The sequence below is a fragment of the Ochotona curzoniae genome, unplaced genomic scaffold (assembly GCF_017591425.1).
Source record: "Ochotona curzoniae isolate NIBS_2020 unplaced genomic scaffold, NIBS_Ocur_1.0 contig_4645, whole genome shotgun sequence".
Classification (NCBI taxonomy): Eukaryota; Metazoa; Chordata; class Mammalia; order Lagomorpha; family Ochotonidae; genus Ochotona; species Ochotona curzoniae.
This window is the reverse complement of record NW_024466353.1, coordinates 1,349,952-1,365,232: the sequence shown is the minus strand read 5'-3', so window position 1 is coordinate 1,365,232 and position 15,281 is coordinate 1,349,952.

Here is a 15,281-nt window from a genome sequence, read left to right as displayed (position 1 = left end):
GCAAGCTCTGGCCCAAGGCCACACACAAGGCTAAGTGGCTGTTGCTTTCTGCGCCTTGGGAGTGTGGAGAGGACACACGGTGTCCACATTCTGTAAAAGTCACCACTAAACACATGAGAAATGCATTCCTAAAAGGAGCTGGTGCAGCTGATCGGGGCGATGGACTGTGCCAGGCCCTGTGCTTGTTGGAGCACACAAGAATCTGGTCTGGGAATACACAAAGTTTCTTTGGGGATCTCCCCAATCGAAATGCCGGACTCAGAACCCTAACCAAGAAAAGACAGAAGACAGAACAAGTCAATCAACAACCTCAGTTACTTGTTGGCAGCGAAATACTGGGCAAATGGAGACTCTATGATGGACTGTATCAATCAATGGATTCTTCAACGACCTCATCGTGCTTGGAGTGGCAAGATTGGCAGCGATTCATAACTGGTGACCTATCAAAACCACTTGAGCAAGTATCTCAGAGCATGCCCCACATCTGGGACTTGGGGTGGGTGGGAAACTGGGTGGGGTTTCTCCCTTAATATCCCCCTTTACCTCAGATACATGAAGGAAACAAATGGAAATAATAGTCTTACCCACTTCCCTGTAGCCCTTGAACCTTTTTACCCTAATTAACTATGTAAAGATTGTCAAAAATATAATAAAAATATTTTTTAAAAAAGGAGCTGGTGCAAACCTTCCCATGGGTATAAACCGTTATTGCGTCTTGCAATGGCTCTTTCCCTTGGAAAAAACCCCCTCGTGGCTGCTTCTCTGGGAGTTTCCCCTCTAGAACAAGCTTCTGGGAGCTCCCAACCATTGTAACCTTATGAAGCAGGAGTGATGACTTCTCTCATTTTAAAAAACATGAGAAAACCAAGGCTTCGTGAAATAGGGTAAGCTGCTGAGGGATCAGCAAGCTCAAAACCAGATTAGTTCAATTCCAGAACTTGACTTTTGAGCCACTCTGCTGCCTTCAGAGGTGTCTTGCGGTTTTAGCTAAGGCTCTCAGCTTTCTTAGCTCTGGATTTTTTGGGAAAAGAACAGAGTGAGTTGGCTGTTAACACATCCAACTACAGAATAACTCTGTTTCTTGTATTTTGTCCTGATAAGACTGGTTGCCTTTCAATAACTTGAATCTGCAAGATTTTCATCAGTGGGGTGTGATCTGTGATGGAGATGTTGCTCATGAACAGCATTGTGAAGGCAAATCTGTGTTACATCCAGCGTCAAGCATTTCCTTATTTAGCTTCCTTTTTTATTTTAAAAAATATGTGTTTATTTGAGTGAACTCATTTACTGGTTAACCCCCTCAAGGACCACAACAAGCAGTGTGAGGTAGGTTGAAGGCAGGAGCCTGGGACTCCTTCCAAGTCTTCCAGATGGATGGCAGGGCTTATGTACTTGGGCCATCTTCCTCTACTCTCCCAGGTAAATTAGCAAGAAACTGGCTTGAAAGCAGAGCAGCTACTGAAAACCAAGCTGGCTCTCAGTGAAGGAATGTTGGCATTGCAAGTGGTGCCCTAACCTGGCCCTGATTTAAGGCATGCTAACCACTAGATGCCACCTGCCCACCCACTTTATTTAGCTCTCTTCATCACTGTAAGGATACATTATTAACATTGTTTTTATAGCTGGGACATGCAAGGCTTAGAGAGCACGAGTACAATGCAGCTGGAAAGCTGTGGGGGCTGATTGTGAGTCCTGTGGGGATGTGTGCCTCCCTGCTGTCTCCTGCTTATGTGCTTGGTCTTGTTCCTCAAGAACCACTGGGGCTCCTGTCTGAACCAGCCTTCCTCAGAACAAGTGTGTGCATGCCAACAGAGCTAGCTGGCACTCTTCTAGATCAGAGCCTGTTGGTTCTTAACACTCAGCTCCACCTGGTCTGAAGGACTGGAGATAAGCCAGGCTGGCCCTGGGCCAGGCTGTGCAGTAGAGGAAGTTTGTCTTGGGTGTGTTCTCTTCTGCACTCTGCCATAGCGTCTAAGCATCTAGCCAATGGCAGAATCTCCTGACTTCCAACTTCTGAAGCTGAGTGTTTCCAGAAGGACCAAGTCCTGTGGACTTTTGGGGTCTCTGCTGTTCCCTCTTGGCTCCCTCTGCTAGAGTCTCTGGTAGTTTTTTCCATGCAAGGCTGGGCTTCCCTGCAGCTTTCAAGAATTTAAGCCCCTGTCTGTCCTGGGCAGCTTCAGGGCTATGACTTCCAGGACCAATAGGAAGTGCAGGCTGTGCTGCTAGCAAAACTACAGCTATACCTGATCACTGCAAAACTCTCCAGGGGGGTCCTGGGCAGTTGTGACTTATTTGTCTGTGGTCATTTATTTTAAGCCACACTACAGCCCTGTAAGATGTGTCAAGTCAAGGCCCACCCATAGACAGTCACACGTGGTTGAATTCGGAAGAGAATTTAAGGACGGACTGTTCACAGGTGTGCGATAGATGTATGCAAATTAACTGGGGGTGTGGAGGCAGGGAGGAAGCCAGTAGGAGGACTGGTGGGTCTCTGCTGAAACTGTGTCAACCAGGGCTGGAAGAGGCACAGCTCTAAGATAAAGGCTGATGATGCTCAGCCTCTGGTAGGGTGGGTGGAGTGCAGGTGTTGAGGAAAATCAACACTGCACCTGCTGGCTCCTCCCCTCCTCCTGCTGATTTCCTGCTGGGTGAGACAGCTACAAGCCTAAAGGTGAAGGAGTCAGAGTGGGTGGTATAGTCCCCATGTGGTGCAGCACAAGGCATGAGGACTGACACATCTTGGAACCAATTCCCCACAGGCTCCTACACCTACATGGTATCTGTGTTTCCCACAAAGGGCCCTTCCCAGGAAGGTTTAAGCAGTGGCCAAGGGGTTTAAGGGAGGCATTTTGGAACAGATATTTGTCCCATCAAATTAGAGCTGGTTTGGCAGTCAGACTTGCAGTGCTGCAATTGGGCAGAACTGATGGGATGACCCTACCTCCTCCCATGGAAACCCTTCTGTGTTCTCAAGTGTTTTCCAGGGGTGATGGAGAAGAACTCTTGCTCTAGACATTAGTTCTGTGTGTGTGGCAGACTCCTAGGCCAAATTACTTCACTATAGAAAGGTAATCCTTGACTAGAGACTGGCAGCACTAGGAAAAACTAAGACTTGTGGTTTCTGTATGAATACTGCGCTTGAACAACTTCTGCAAAATAACAACAACAACAACAACAAAAAGTCTACGCACCTGGACTGAATTCAGCCACAGCAGAGGAACTGACAAAAGGTGCAGACATAGTGTGGAGACATTTCCTCTGAAATGAGAACATGTATCATAAAACAGCACTCCACTGAACAAGACACGAAGTCCTCCAAAGAGGAGCAAAATGTTGAGAATAAACCTTTTCACATTAAAGCAGTAAAGTTATAATGATTGCCATTATTCAGCAGTTGATTTCTAATCAAGTTTTTTCATGTTTTCTTCTTGGTGTCATTAGCCAGTACTAAAGCCAATCTTCAGTGCTGGCCAGACAATTAAGTTCTTTTTTAATATAATTTTAATTTTATTTTTAATATTGTTTACTCATTTGAGAGGGATGCAATATGTCCCCAGACCCTCTTCCCAGGACAATCTGCAACACTCCTGCCTTGACGGCCAGGGTGGCATGTCTTGGCCTAGTGGTCTTAGCCTACCCCACATATATTTAAAAAAAAATAAAAAGAAAGAAAGAATAAGCATTTCTGCTCTCATACTGGCATAGTTAACACAAATTTGGCATTAACGAGGCACAGAATGCCCATCAGCTATTGGCTGGTTTTCTCCCAGCAGTGAAATACTTGCCCAATTACAAGGCAATGGGGTGAGGGTGGGAAGGAGAGATGAGGCATAAGAGAATGCATTATTGGACACAGAGGTACATTAAAAAAAAACCCAGCATTCTTTATGTAAATAAGCAACACAAGAATGTGCTGCAAGTTGGCCTATTATCCCTGAAATAAGGAATTTGGGACAGGAAGGCAGACTTGCAGACCCACCAATAGATCAAGGGGAAGCAGAAGTGAGACACCCTCGGCACCACAACAACTGAATGTCAGAGCCCAGAGGCTTCACTCCAACGCCATAGTTCCTCAATGTTAGGAAGACAATATCCATCATTTACTACAAAGATGGAATGTAATGGCTCAGCTGTTATTTTTTCCAGTGGTTGGTTGTTTCTAGGCACCATTCATGCCTATTACATGAAGGCATTTCAACAAAGTTAGTGAAAAATGGAATTCAATACACATTTATTTTGGTAAAAGAAAGCTTTAAAGTCCATGCATACAAGGAGGCCTTCAAAAACCTCACAGCAAATATATCATGCAAACACTAGCCATGGATTTCAAAAACTGTGCCAAAATTATTTTATGTTTTCAAAGTTTACATGCATATTTATTGAACAAGCTGAGTTACACAGAGAGTGGGAGAAAGGGAGAAAGATCTTCCACCCACTGGTTCATTCTAAAGACGGCCACAATGGCTGGTGTAGCCTTTGAGCCCTCTTTTGCAGCTTTTCCAGGTACATTAGCAGGGAGCTTGATTGGAAGTGGAGCATCTGGGACTCTAACTTGTGCTCATATAGGATACTTAATTCCCAACTGGTGGCTTAACTTACTTTGCTACCATGCCAGTCCCTAAAATTATCTCTTAGTTCAATTTTCCCTGAACATATAGTAGTAGCTATTCCTGTATAGTAGCCTTATATAGCAGTGTTTCAAATGACAGCTGTTTTAGTTTAAGCCATAAATACTGAAAGGCATAGCGTATATCAACAGTCGTTTTTGCATGAAAAATGTATTTTCCATCTTAATTTCCTCTGGAAGTAAACTGCTCAGGGGTCGGGGACTGGCTGTGGGTGAACAGAAATTAAGTAATAAATTGTCTAAGGCAGCTCTATTTGAGCAATGATCTTAGAAAAAGAGAATCAAAAAGATAAATAGGGCCAGCTCTATGATGTGGTATGCTAAGCCTCTATCTATGATGCCAGCTTCCCATATAGGTGTCAGTTTGATTCCTGTCTGCTCCATTTCCAGCTTTCTGTTAATAGCCTGTGAAGTCAACAGAGGATGCCCCAAGTCCTAGGGTCCTTGTACCCAGCTAGGAGAACTAGAAGAAGCTCCTGGTTTTAGACCGGCTCAGCTCTGACTGTTGTGGCCATTTGAGAGTGGCCATTTGGGAATGATAGAATGAATATTTCTCTATCTCTTCCTCTCTCTAAATCTGCTTTTCAAACTAAAAAAAAATTAAAAAAAAAAAAGGTTAAATGGCTTAATGTCTATACATTCAGTCCTTCCAAGAGTTGGCTGCTTATACCCGTATGCTAAAGTAAATGCAAAGAAATGAGGTATTAACACTACCTTCCAAAACTGAAAACAGAAGATTGGGTTGAGGAACATCCTTGAGAAGACCAGAAATGGCTCACATTTAAAATGCTACTTAAACTTGGGGCTGGTGCAGTGGCTCCTCAAGCCAATCCTCCCCTTGTGACACCAGCATCCCAGATGGGTGCCAGTTCTAGTCCTGGCTGCTCCACTTCTATTCCAATTCTTGCTTATGGGCAGCAGAGGATGGCTTAGGTCCTTGGGCTCCTGCACCCATCTGGGAGATCTGGAAGACCACCCTGGCTCTTGGCTTCAGATCATCTCAGCTGTGGCTGTGGAAGACATTTGGGAAGTGAACCAGTGTGATAAAGATCTTTCTTTCTGTCTCTCCTTGTCTCTGTAAATCTGTCTTTCCAATAAAAATAAATCTTTTAAAAAATACTTCTTAAACGCAAGGACATTTTTTTTTGTAACTGATACAAAAAGGAACTGTCTATCATTGTGGTCAATAACCAGCTAGAAGTCAATTGTGATCAATATTATTTTTCTTGGCAAGCTTAAGTAAGGATGTGGTCAATGGAACAGAAAGGATATGAAGCAGCGATTGAAAGGGCCCTTTGTGCCTACTGTCTCATACTTGGGAGGTAAGGGAAAATCATGTCCGTGATAACACCTTATCACTACTTACAAGCTACTTTTCCCTGAGTTACAGTAGAATGGCAATGTTGACCTTCATACAGCTGGAGCTTGGGGAAGGGGACACTGACATTGACATCTAACCCCCCAGGCTGGAAATCTGCCATTCTGATCCCTTGTAGACACTCGTGCCTGCTGTACAGCAGAGCACAGCAGACGCTGCTTTGTCCTAGGTCTCTTCTTTGGATTCTGGAGCCCCACACTGGGAAGTAGGTGTCCCGCACACACCTTTCTGTTCTATATTCTCCTCCCAGCACTATCCTGAATCTGGCTGTCTGCACCCTCCATGCCCTGGGTAACTGGTGTCCAATGGGAGACAGCAGCACCCAGCATGAGAGACAAGTTTCCCGGTGTCAGAGACAGATCTAAGGAGATGATCTGAAACTAAGAGTGGCTGAAGTAAATACTCTAATGATTACAACAGTCAATATTTGAAGTTCTCAACTCAGTATTAATTTGGTATGGTCTATGCATACTGTGGTATAAAGAAAGATAACTTGAACCAAGTCAGGGTAATGGGACAGTGGCGTCTTTCACAGAGGGTAAAATATCATGAGTAGTTCCAGGACTGTATGGATACGATCATGTCCAATTAATAAAAGCACTGAAGTATTTTCCCTTATTGAGGCACCTTGTCACTTCCAAGTCCCTTACCTCCACAGACCACTCAAAATGTAATAGCTATTGGCCAAGTGAGGTTTTTACATGTCTTGATTTATTGGAGCTATAACTCTGTTCTTCCCAGTTCATCAGCAATAAAAATAAGGGCCTGGGTTAAGCTGCTACCTGCAATACCAGCACCCAGTATGGGTACCAGTTTGATTCTGGCTGATGCATTTCTGAGCTAGCGCCCAGCGGATGCACCTGGGAAAGCAGTGAAAGAAGTGCTTGGGTCCCTGTATCCATGTGGGAAACCTGGAAGAAGTTCCAGGCTCCTGGCTTCCATCTGGGCCAGCCATGGCTGTTGTGGCCATGTGCGGAGTGAACTAACAGATGAATTCTGTGTGTGTGAGTGCGCGCGTGTGTGTGTGTGTTTCTGTCTCTGCCTTTCTTCCTCGCCTCCCTCTATCCTTCCCCCGCCCCGTTGCCTTTCAAATAAATTAATTAAATTTTTAAAAAATAAATAAGGTTCAGTGGGATTACATTTCTAAAGACATAAAAACTATGAAGAGAACAACAGGAATTTGATCCCCAAGAGACTTAAGGGCTCATGTTGAACCTTCACTGTCCACTGAAATTGTCAGGCTTGTTTCTACCTTGGCCCTTGTGCTTGCTTTCTTACAAATAGGATCAATGGTCCGAGGTTTCCTCACTTATCTGCTCTGTGTCCTGATTTCTTTACATTTTCTTGTGGTTCCTCCCTCAGACACACTGCTGGTCACCCTCACTGTCAGGATAGCGGGATTTGCAGGCCCTCTCAAAGCTAACCAGATAGTGGTGTTTACTGGAAAAGGAGTTTGCTTCACATATCCACTTTGGATTTTCCAGAAAGCCATAATGTTCAGAATTCTTCTTTTCTTTCAAGATTTATTTTATTTTTATTTGGAAGGTAGCGTTGCAAAAAGATAAGGAGAGACACACAGAGAGGTTGTCCATCTACTGGTTCATTCCCCAGTTGACTGTAATGGTCAGAAATATGCTGATCCAAAGCCAGGAGCCAAGAGCTTGTTCTGGGTCTCTCATGTGGGTACAGGAGCCCCAGGATTTCAGCCATCCTCTGCTGCTTTCTCAGGTCATAATCAGGGAGCTGGATCAAAGTGTAGCGTTACGGAAACCATCATGCTGGTTCAGGACCAAGTGTTTGGTTTACTAGTTAGGACACCTACATCTCATATCAGAGTGCCTGAGTTCGAGACCCAGTTCAGCCTTGATTCCTGATATTGTGTATCCTGGAAGAGAGCAGGTGATGTCTCAGTAGTTGGATCCCTGACACTCATACAGGAGATCTGAGTTGAGTAAACAGGAGTAGGTAGATTGGGGAAGAAGACCAGAATCTGAAATAACATGAAACTGGCAGTGAGCTTACCTGTGTCTTTTCACCTTGGAGTTGTGCAGCCTCCATACCAGGTGCCTGAAGTGTGGACGAACCAACCTCCAGTTTGGGCTTGATGAGCAGGAAGCTTGTTAGACAGAGAATTCCCGGACATGAAATCAAAAGCACAATCTGTAAAAGAAAAAAAAAACCATCAATGAGACTTCATCAAAGTTTCAATAGTTATTGAATATATTACTAGGACAACAAAAAGACAAAATGCAGATGGCACCCATTATTGTAAATCAAATAGTCAACAAAGCAGTAGTATCTATAAAAATCTAAAGTTAAGAAGCCCAATTAAAAAATATGGGATGGGGTAGGTGTTCAGTCTAGAAGTTAAGGCATAACTTTTGTAGCTTTTGTAGCTTCAAGACTCTGCTCACTTCCTGGGTGCTTGTTCCTGCATCACTCCGATCACTGTCTCTGTGATCCTATCTCCTTCTCTGTCTCCTTGTAATTACATGAGTCCTACCCAAACTATCCAGGATAATTTCCCCACCTCAATATCCTTGAATTAACCATATTAGCTACAAAAGCTTTTCTTTCACAAAGGTTTACATATCCCTGTATTTTAAGAATCAGGATGTGGCTATCTTTAGAAGACCATATTTATTCTATCACAGTGTGAATATACTGCTAAGAAAGCAATGAAATCATTGTGTGCATTAATATTTTGAATAAAATATTACCTTACCAAAATGCCATGCACATATTAATCACATTGAATATATAACACCACATGAATGTAAGAATGCAAATGAAAGAGATAATAGTTGGACTTTGATCTTCCTTACCAAGAACTACCTAGAGCGTTGTGTTTAGCTCTTGTCATCACATTTTAAAATGTAACCAAATAGGGCACAGTCAGTGAAATATTGTGAGAAGACATAAGAAAGAAGAAATAAAATGAGAAATCAGAGATGTGTACCGGAAAGAGTTGGGTAGACGGCAGCCACCTTGTCTCTTTGAAGGCATGATGGTTCACGGAGGATTCCTTAGTGTTGTGGTAAAAATGCTAACTGGACAAACTCAAGGGGAAGTCAGAAATATCAGGAAGATAATTCAGTTCTGTGGAAGGATGCCCAGCCTGGGATCACTCCTCTGAAAGGCCTAGAGTTCTTTCCATAGACTCCTGGGGTCCGTAGAAAAGCAGCTCAAACACGGGTGAGCGCTGAGCAAGACAAATTCAGCTGCCCATCCCACACTCCAGCGTCTGTGATTCTGATGACTGAATGTCTGTTTGAGGACAACCAGGAGAAAAGGCTGCAGCAAGAGAGCCAGCAGGCAGATAAGGCCTGGGTAACGGTCTGCAGCAGCTTTTGAGATGACTGGCAGGTCGGCGATGAGATAATTTCCTCTGTTTGTCTTATAATGAGTGTTTGTACCTTGGATCTACAGCAAGCTCCTCGCCCTGTGAACATTTCCAGATGTATTTCAAAGAAAGGAAATGGTTTTGCTTAAGTGACAATTAACCGAATTCCTGCTGATTAGTTTTTCTGTATTGTTTTCATCATAGGCAATAGGTAGCTATTTGTTTTGGAGTAATAAATCTAAAGTCTTATCATTTTAAGACAAAAAAAATTTTTTTGTACAGTATGTGACTTCCTTAGGGTCTACTTCTTTTACTCTGAATGCAGAAGCAAACTTTATTACCCTAGAAATGTCCTAACAATCTCTCAACGCTTGAAGAAGTTGGTTGTTACTTTTGTGTGTGTGTTACAAATTGAAATTTTTCCTGAATTTCCTTGTCTCTCAATCTCCAACTCTATATGATATTTTCCTATCTCTCAGTCTTTTTTAAAAAGGATTTATTTTATTGTTATTTTTTAAAAGCAAAGTTACAGAAAGAAGGAGAAACAGAGATCTTCCATCTGCTGGTTCACTTCCCAAACAACTGCAACAGCTGGAGCTGAGCCTATCCAAAGTCAGGAGTCTCCTCCGGGTCTCCTATGTAAGTGCAGGAGCCCAAGCACTTGAGCCATTCTCTTTTGCTTTCCCAGGTGGTAAGCAGGGAGTGGAGATCAGAAGTGGAGCAGCTGGGCCTGGCGTGATGGCTCAGTAGCTAAAATCTCACTTTGCACATGTCAGGATCCCATTTGGGCACCAGTTCATGTCCCAGATGCTCCACTTCTCATTCTGATCCCTGCTTGTGACCTGGGAGAGCAGCAGGGGATGACTCAAGTCCTTAGGGTCCTGCAACCATGTAGAAGACCTGGAAGAAGCTCCTGGCTCCTGTCTTTGGCTCAGCTCCAGCTGTTGCTGCCATTTTGGGAGTGAACCAGTAGATGGAAGATCTTTCCTCTCTGTCTCTCCTTGTTTCTGTAACTTTTCCTTTCTAATAAAAATAAATAAGTAAATCCTAAAAAATAAGAAGAGGAGGAGAAGGAGGAAGAGGAGTAGAAGCAGGAGTAAGAAGAAGAGCAGCAGCAGAAGCCAGGACATGAAACATCACCCATATGAAATGCAGGCACCATAGGCGAAAGCTTAGGTTACTATGCCATGGTGCTAGCCTCTTTTCTCATTCAACCCTACCATTTGCTCTCATTTCTCCCTCTTTCATTGCAATTCCCTGAGAAGTAAAAGGCCCATCACTAAATGCTCCCAGCTTCTCACAGCAATCCCATGAATGTTCATTTTTCTCATCCATCACCTTCCTTTTCCTTCTGTTTCTATAAAAAGAAGCATTCTGCTTTCTAGAAAGGCCTGTCTCTTATATCCTGGATTCTCTTCAGTTCTCAAGGACTTCCTGCTCAGGCCAAGCTCAATTGACCTCCCAATTGCCTCTCGTAAACTTTCAGTTCTTATCTAAAATCCAGTCTTCTTTAATGAGTTTATTTTGTGTATCTCATAATGTGTTTACATTACCAACTGGATATGTCAAGGACCTGAATCTTCAATAGTTCAACATGGTACTTTTATGTCCCAAATTCTATAAAATAAACCAAACTGGCTTCCCCGTGTTTTTCATTTCTATGCAGCAGCTCTATCATTTTCCCCATGATCCAATCCGTAACTTGGGAGCCGTCTTTATTTTTTTTTTTTCCCCTCCCATTGTTATCCAATTCATTAAGGTTTTTGATCCCAACTTTCAGAGAATTTTAGATGAGTTCACTTGTCTTCCTCCCTTTCGCCACATTAGAGTGCACCCCAATATTATTTCTTGCTCAGACTACTACCTTCTCATTTGTACCCCTACAGTGTCTTCTGATCTCCCTGGATCCCCTCTTCCCTTGCAGCCACAGACATCTTGTGTCAGATGCTTCTGAGGAAGGTGTGATGCAACAAACACATACAGGTGTCTATCCAGTTGGTACAGATGTAGAAGTTCAAGTTGGGTGGGAAATTTGTGAGTGAAGATAGATTGAGAAGAGGGGCTCTGTTTAAACCTTGGGGATTCTGTTGTTAGATGTTGGAGATACAAGGAGGAACCAGCAGAGAGCATTGAGAATTAGCAAAAGAGCAGGAAGACATGAGGGTTCTGGAAGTCAAGCAAATGTGTCAAAGAGAAGGGAATCGTCAGCCATGCCAAAGATGGCTGATAGATCCAATAGGATGAAGACACAGAAAATAACTGAGTTAGCATCACACAAGTCACAGGGCATCTTGACAAGAGAACTTCTGTGGATTCATGGGTCAGAGCAGAAGAACTCAAGAAGAAACCAAAGGGGGAAAGCTAGAGACAGCCACATATATATACACAAGTCTTTCCAGAAGCTTTCCTGTGATGACATTAGGCTTGGGTTCACAATAGGATGGAAGGTACAGAAAATGACAGGATGCATTGGCAGGTACTTGCGACTGTTTAGTGACATGGGTTCAATTTTCTCCATAAAGAAGGAAGAAAAGCAATCAACCGGAGGACATAAGGACTGGGGAGAAGGGGCTGATACTTGTGGCAGGGAAGAGCGAGGGGTGACGCAGTGGGTGGATTAAGAGCATGCTGTGTGACAGCCACACTCACAGAGTCAGCACTCATGAATTTAGACTGGGACCGGTCAGTGTGCTTTTACCTGCTTCTCTAGTAATATGAGTCAGGGTGCAACCTTGCCAGTGAAATGAGCACAGGTGCAGCTCAGCTGGTTGAGTGTTGCACTTAGCCAGTATTGGAGCTTCCCAGGTGAATAACACAAAGAGAGAGAAGACAATGAACGGAAGAAGGTGAAAAACTAATCCACTTGAATCCAGCTAAGTTAGAAGGGAAAATCAGATAAGCACATTATCATGCATGAACGGTGGGACAGTGGGATCAGGGCAGCAGAAAGCAGTTACAAAAATAATGAGACAAGGTAGAAAAATAGGATACAAATGACCATGAGGGGGTAAGCAGCCTAAATCTAATGATGAGCTGTAATTTCTGGGAGTGATGGTTGCACAGTTTGTTCACAGAGGAAAAAGCTGAGGCAGAGAGAGGGATAGCAGGCAAGAGGCTAGTATACGAGAAAGACCAAGAATGACCGCTTAGGTAGATATTGGAAACATTTTGAGTTATGGCAGGCTGGCCAGAAAAGTGTTAGCAAGAATAACAGCGAACAAGGGGCTAAATCCAGGAGGTATTGAGAGGGGTGATTCACGGGTCCACTGTGACTGCAGCCAGGATGAGGAATGTGTGCAGCTAGCCTGGTGACCTAGAACATCTAAGCCTGGGAACCACAGTACAAGGAGAACGGAAACCACAATCCCAGAATGGAACAGGTCTCGAAGAGAAGCACAGAATGCTAGAACTCTGTTTCTCCAGTCTTAGCAAGTATCATAACGCTTGATAAACTATGGGTTTGTGGGGTCCTACCTCCCAGACAGATGTCGTGGTACCCCAATTCTGGGGATGGGACAGTAGTAACCAGCATTTCTAATAACTTCTAAGGTGGTGCTGGTGGACCGATAGTCCATAAGTTACATTGTGATAGCCAAGAGATCAGAGATGCTCAGGAGGGTACAAGATTGATTCTGGCCCAAGAGCTCCAGCAAGGTTCCTGGAGAACATTCTTTATTAGGTATCATCTCTTAGTCATTGACTAATTAGGGAGATCACATACTTCTGTATTGGGTCAGGTACAACTCATCCGGAAGTCAGAGGGGGCAGAGGGACCTTCGTTCTTTTTCGAAATTGATGTGTTCAAAGGATGTTGAGGGGGGCTCTCCACCCCCAGGTTCCACCTGCTGGATGGCCAGGAAACAGCTGACATCAGTTCTTTGCTGTTTTAAGATTTGATCTAGCTATCCTCCCGCCCCCAAATTCAAACAACGTCTTTAGGTAAATGTTTCATCTGTTTCGGGTGAAATGGTTGTTCTTTTGGATTTCACCTGGCGGGATGTGGTTTTTGCGGGCTTGTGGCTTTGGGGGGGTTGGGCGCCCTGTGTTTCATGTCATGTCCCTGCCCTGCCTCGGTACTTCTCCTTTCTGTCTGATGGCGTTGCTGGACCCACCGGTTGCTCCTCACTGCTGGTATGCCTGGTAGAGGTCCGTCCAGGGTGTAGCCCCGGGACTGGCCACTTGCTCTGCTTGGTTCCCCTTGGCTGACTTGGCAGTGCCTGCTGCTGTGACTCCTGAATTTCTGCCTAGTTCCTGACCTTCTATGTTAGCGGGTCATCTCTCCCTGAAGCTGGGGAGGAATCCGGCCCTGTGGGTCTCACTTAACGCATTCTTACTCTCGCCATCAGGCCTAGCACTACTTGAACTGTACTGCACAGGCGTGGAAGCCAACTTGGGGGGGAGGAGGCGGTCTTAAGTTTTCTCCTCTGTCCCATTACTTTGGGTGCCCTCCTTTTCTCCTGCGTGGCTCCCCATCTTTCCTGTAGTGTGGAGATTGCCTGATAGGGGCCTCCTCTCCTGAATCATAACTCAGAGCAGGGCAAGATCCTCCTGAGCATCAACACCGTCAAAGCCCCTGGGCCACCTCACAGCATCCCTGCCTCCTTCTCACCACCCCCACCTTTTAAAAAAACTCTTTCAGGCACCCTCAACCCCTCTCCACATATAAGCACTTTTCAACTTGGATCTTGGAGTGTATGCCATATTCTTGATTCACAGAATTTTTCTTTCTTGGTGATACAAGAATGCACCTTACAGTCAGTGCTTAGAGCCTATGAAACGCAATGCTTCTCTGTTTCTCTCTCTCACCTTTCTTTTAGTGACTGCAAATCCCCTTCTCTGTTGCTGTGGCTGGTGTTATTTGAGAAATGAAGGGTAAGGAATTCAGTCTAGTCTTTCTCAGCTGGTTGTGTTCATCAGGAGGCCCCCAGACCACATCTTCCAGTCCTTCTACAACAAGCCTGCACCTCTGAGACAGAGGCCGAGTTAAAACCCAACTTTAGGGATTCCTGAAACATGTGTGTTTAGTATTTGCAAAATGAGTTACTCATTACATATCAGGAAATAATAATAATAAAAAAGATAATGTCACAGGGTAATGTTCTGGTAGCGATGGCAACAATTACATACATATAGCAATATGACCACAAATGTTAATGGCCAATAATGATGACTTTCTAAAGTGGATTGAAAAGCATTAATATAATTGGAATCATCTTTGTTTCAACTGTAGAAATAAGCATTTAGAAACAAGGTGCATAAGGTGTATTCAGGCTGGATATATGTTAAAAGTCTATTGCTTAGTGAGAAAGATGAGTTCCAAATTGAGTAGGATTATCAATCTGTTAAAAAAATAGATTTCTGTACAAATATAAATAAACAATGCTAATATACCAAAATGGTTGGGGCACTTATTTTAAAGGATAACAAGTTTTTGTTTTCTGTTATTAATTTTTAGTTTCTATTTTCTACCATAAGTATCATTTATCTGTATAACTTGAGAAGTTGGGCATGGCTACTGCAATCCGAATTACGATGGTCAAGATAGATCTGTACGTGATACGATAATGTAAGAACAGAATGGGGAGGTTGTGACTGAACTTCTCATTTATGGGTGAGTCACCTTACTTACTTATTCCTTGGTCTTTTGCATTTGTCAATTTGGAAAAAGAAATGTAGTCATTTAGGTATGGAGATGTTATCAAGTCTGGGAGTGCTCTGTTTGCAAAATCAATGGAAAATCAGCTTCAAAACAAACAACAACATAGAAAGCAAAAACACACCTCTGACCTCACACTCAAGCTGTGGCTATTTCACCGTGGCAGGAATCAGCCAGAGCGGTGCATCTTGCATGGTTGGTAAATAGCAGCAGAAGCATCGGTAACATTGAACATTCCTTCACTGGCCAAATGCTATGCAATTAAAAAAACAATACT